A 5,866-nucleotide genomic window follows, 5' to 3' on the forward strand; every position below is an offset into this window, starting at 1 on the left:
CCTCACCGAGTACGATGGGATCCGAGGTCAAAGATTCGCAAAACACTCGTCAAACATAAATGAAAATAATAATTTTCAGCAATTTGCTATTTGTTTCTGTGGTAAAAAGTTCACATCATATCGTAAAATTTCGTGTGGTTAACTACTATAACGCATACTGCAAACAAGTCTCGGGGATTGAGAAAGCTTACAAATGAAAAAATAAATACAAACAAGCGAAAAAACTCAAAAAGTTCTAGATGGTTATATAGAATGACATTGGAGATTGTTACATAGGACGAAAAAATCATTTGAATGCAGCAGAAGACGAAAAACATGATTTCTTGACTGCGCCCTCTATTTTCAAGAAAGGGCAAATCGAATCAATTGCCTAGACAAGTTCATAAATTTGCCCAGTCTTCAGTTGTCAGAGAGCAATCAACTTGAAACAGTCGAAATTGTTGTATTGTTGAAATTGTTTTATGATGACAATGAGATTTATAGGCCTTTCTGTGATTACACACAAGATTTTATAGTGAAAAAAGCATGTAGCTAAGAGAAATATTTTAATGGATTTGTAATAATAATCATCTTTATTGTTATCGTATTCCCTATGGGACTTTGATTGAAGAATACAATAAAGGTATAGCAATGAAAAAAAAAATTAAATGAGATTAAAAAAGTATAAAACAAAAGTATTAATAAAATATAATAAATGAAAGTAAATGTTTTTATTCATTTTGAGGCAGCTGGTAGTACTTTTTATTGTATTCCGTCTCTGCTATGTTCTTTGTTTGATAAATACTAATATAAACTAATATAAAGCGCGGTAGTCGTCACGCCGCGTCCTGTTCGATGTGGAATCATAGCGACGTATAAAATACATTGTTTGTTTACATGAAATTCGAACACGCGCTGCGCGACGACTACCGCGCTTTAAGCCACGAATTATCAGGAAATTCTGATTAATATTTTTTTTATTAAACAATGCTTTAAAATGGCTTTCTTTAGAAATTGTTCTAACAGTATCTGTTTTTCTGAATTTCCGCACTTGCAAAAAAATTAAAAAAAAAAAAAAACACCGAAAAGTCGGTGACAAGTGCCCAAAGTATGTAATAAGTATGTGACACTTTGGAAACACAAAATTGTGATAAATTTGTCACCCATATTTATGAGTAGTAGTCTGTGATAGCCTGACGAGTAGTGTATTGTAATCGAAGAAACGAAACGAAACGAAACGAAACGAAACGAAACGAAACGAAACGAAACGAAACGAAACGAAACGAAACGAAACGAAACGGGGTGACACACATAATAAAAACTAAACTGTAATCAAAGAAAATGAGTTTTATACGCACAATATTTACAAAATATTTCACTGTGTTGGGTTTGGAGCACCGCGGAGGGCGCAACTCACGCGACCTCGTCAGGGCTTATTGTAATCGAAGAAACGAAACGGGATAACACACATAAAGAAAATTAAACTGTAATCAGTGAAAATGGGTTTTATACGCACAATATTTACAAAATATTTGTCATTTACTAATTAAAATCCCGTTATTTTTGGCAAATGTTTTATGTAGTTACATATACATATATATTTTCTGGAAACTAATTGTGAAGTTCACGGTAGACTAAGTTAAGTCTTACTTCGAAGTTTAGTCATGTGACCTATGGTGGTTTGATCTTAATCATATAGGAGTCAGATGATCACCGAACAAGTCAACGGTGAACATTGAGTTATTCGGAAAACAAAGTTTACTTATACCGATAAAGATCTGTCTGCCATAGATCTGTACAATAATGCTAGTGAATAAAATGCCATACCTATCAGCAGTGTTGATGTCTTAGAAAATTTTCTATATTTTTAGTGGGTTCATAAAAAGGAGATGTAGTCATTAAAGTTTATTGAGATCGCTGCTAAACTGCTACTATATGCATATTATTTTACCGCCCTCAAAAAACAGATTTACAGTGAACCAACAGATTTACGTACTGCAAGAAACTTGGTAGTATGCCATTGGTTAGTGCATTTAATTTGTTTGATGCAATCATTGTGCCAACTATTTCTTATGGTAGCGATATGGGGGTACCAAAATTCGGAAATTGAGAGGGTACAGACAACATTTTGCAGATATATACGTAGCATTAATAGTTGCACAAACAATGTAGCGATGTTGAACGAATGTGGAAGGCTGCCATTATGCTGTGGTTATTTCAAGCGTTGTATCTTATATTGGTTAAAATTAAATAATAAATAGCTGGAACCCCAAAACATGTTATATCATGCTTAAACGATTAGACAAGACCGACAGACTTACTTGGGAAACCCACATAAAAATCTCCTGTTCAAATATTGTTTCGGCATTGTCTGGTTTGAAAAACAAGTTGCAGATACTGCAAATTTCTTAGGGATATTTACTCAAAGAATAAAAAAAAATTGTCAGCAAGAATGGCATGCCTCAATTTCACAATCATCCAGGCTGTGTACTTTCGGAAAAATCAATGTAGTATTATAACCTGGGAGATTTATTGGCAAGCAATTATAGACTAAAATATATACTGACGAGTTTTCGCTGTTTTGGCCATAAACATAATGTTGAATTAGGCAGACACACAAAAATACAGTTAGATCAATAAATTTTTAGTTTTTGCAGTGATACGTTTGAATTTAGCATGGTAGACAATTGAAATTCACTTTGTTTTTATATGTTCATTTTATAATGATCTAAGGGGGCTGATCTTTTGTCAATAATTTTATGCAATTATGCAAATACTGACAGTCTGGGCTTACTTCGTCGCTACACACACTGCCACGCCATATATCAACTAGCTCTGTATCTTTTAAAAGTTTTCAAGCGACGAGATAAATATGAATCCAGCTTAACTTAGTACCATATGTTTACATGGATGTTGTATTGTTTTTAAAACGTGATATGCACTTTTCTACCCATTACATTTTGTACGATGTGGTGAGGCTCTGTACAGAAATAAAATTACATAATTGACTAATACTAAAATGAATAATTGTAGACAGATTTCGACATGAAATTGTGTCACTTTTATGTGCGCTAACATCTGTGAAGAGCGAAAAAGCTCGTTAGTAGCATTCTACCTTAAAATGCTTGGACAATAATGCTAAGATACGTACAGTCTTGTCTTTTTTGTGTACAACATTTTGCCGTAATGGGTCAAGGGTGTGGGTGCGTTTGTCTGTGGGTGGGGAATGGCCTAGGACCCCTTCTCTAAAATGGTAAAATAGTTCAAAAATGTTATGTAGAATAACTTACCAACGTAACACAAAGTAAACCAATTGAATTTAAAACCGAGAATATGAAAATGTATGTAACAGAGCTCAAACACACTTTTTGAATATTATAAAATTCACACGTTTCACGTCAAATATATCATTTATTGTTGTTTTCGAACCCCCTATTCAAAAGTGCTGGCTACGGGCCTGATATCACTGATTTGTAGTCTGAAAATAAGAATTAAGAGGAAATCATGTTGACCGTCAGATCTTTTGTTGGGAAAGTTATCAAAGCATTCATGGGGAAATTTTCAGAAAGTGTTGAAGATGGAATATGGACGAAAACTGTTATAGTTCAATATTGTTGTTCGACACACCATACTAAAATCATACCATTCGACAAATCGAATTATAATTTATTATAAACTGAAAATTGTTGCGTTTACATGATACACGACAGTATTCGTTTGATGAAAAATCAAAACCACCAATAGTCTAATACGCATGTTCAGTGATTGTGTACGTACAAAAAGAACCTGTACACATGCGAACGTATATTCAGAAGTGAGCTACAAGAACAACATTTTCAGTTCAAAATAAATCATAGTTCAATGTATTTATCACCATGCAGCGCCAAACAACAATACATATATCATCTTTAAAGGGCGGTAGTCGTCGCGCCACGCATGCGCGAGTTACATGGGTGTCATAAAACATAGATTTTGACTGTTTGCGCAGATCAACAAATACAAACTGAGATGTTACCTGGCTTAATTAGGTATTGTTTTAGATGATTGGAAAGTATCGAAGGAATCACATGTGGTAATCAGTGCAAGCCACGTCCAGGTCAAACCTCATACTTGTGAATTTCATTAGAAGGGCGCATTGGATTGTTGGAAACTCAATGTTTATCAACACAAATGTCGCACACGCGTAGCGCGACGACCACCGCCCTTTAAAAAAGAAACACTTGATTTGGCCAGAACGCCTTCTAGCAGTAGGGTAGGGAAACATAGTTAAGATGACCTCAACCCTGTACATCTAATTTCTGAGGTAATTACTCAATGTTTTCAAATTTATGGCCCGTGTACATTCTTGCGACCGACATTTAAGGTGGACTCATATTAGGATTGCTAGAAACTATATTTTGGAAATTTGCTTTGTTTTTTCAGATTGTAGTTCCTTGATTTGTATTTTTTTCAACCTCAGATTGTCCTGTTGATCTTATTGTCCAAACTCTGAATAAATTATGGTATATTATTTTACAATGATGCTTTCGTACAGTTTTTTATAACTTTCATGGCAAGTAAGTATATGTTATTTTTTCATGAAATTGTGTTGAATCATTGAATCAACATTTAAAACCGGTATATAACTTCTCAACTTGTAAAATCACGTCCAAGGAGTTTTATCCAGATCTTTTGTTACATTAACGTCAAAGGGTATTCATGATATTAACTTCTCAGGGCTTTTCGAAGGGCATGTGACTGTGATGACCTTTGATGATTTCCTCCAAGTTAACTTGGTTCTAATTTGAATCACAATTAGCTCCTTCGGCTTTCTGGACTTTCATGAAGACCATTATTGTCCATAGGGCTACATCATATTCAGTTACTGTAAAATTGATTTTCGCTGAAACGACTTTTTGTGTGTTTTGTATGGATCTTGTTTTCACTGATTCTTGACGAGTTGAATGTAAAATATAGGAAAAAGGTATATTCGTGGATTTTATTTTCACTGAATCATTCCTTCAGCAAAAGCAATTGATTTGATGGAGCCAGTGACCATAGGGCTACATCATATTCAGTTAGATCATGTATATTCATAAGTTGATTTGATGAAGCCAGTGACCATAGGGCTACATCATAATCAGTTAGATCATGAATATTTATAAATTGATTTAATGAAACCAGTGACCATAGGGCTACATCATATTCAGTTAGATCATGTATATTCATAAATTGATTTGATGAAACCAGTGACCATTGGGCTACATCATAATCAGTTAGATCATGAATATTCATAAATTGATTTGATGAAACCAGTGACCATAGGGCTACATCATAATCAGTTAGATCATGTATATTCATAAGTTGATTTGATGGAACCAGTGACCATAGGGCTACATCATATTCAGTTAGATCATGTATATTCATAAGTTGATTTGATGAAGCCAGTGACCATAGGGCTACATCATAATCAGTTAAATCATGAATATTTATAAATTGATTTAATGAAGCCAGTGACCATAGGGCTACATCATAATCAGTTAGATCATGTATATTCATAAGTTGATTTGATGGAACCAGTGACCACAGGGCTACATCATAATCAGTTAAATCATGAATATTCATAAATTGATTTGATGAAACCAGTGACCATAGGGCTACATCATAATCAGTTAGATCATGTATATTCATAAGTTGATTTGATGGAACCAGTGACCATAGGGCTACATCATATTCAGTTAGATCATGTATATTCATAAGTTGATTTGATGGAACCAGTGACCATAGGGCTACATCACACATCAAAGTGGCTCGTCCATAGAGGGCGCTGTTTAAAGAAAAGGTGTATTGCATTTTCTGCGGCCATGTACATCCCAGCCATGAAATAATACATCAGAGCACACAGGAA

Source organism: Saccoglossus kowalevskii, chromosome 17 (genome assembly GCF_978046115.1).
Source record: "Saccoglossus kowalevskii chromosome 17, keSacKowa6.1, whole genome shotgun sequence".
Taxonomy (NCBI): Eukaryota; Metazoa; Hemichordata; class Enteropneusta; family Harrimaniidae; genus Saccoglossus; species Saccoglossus kowalevskii.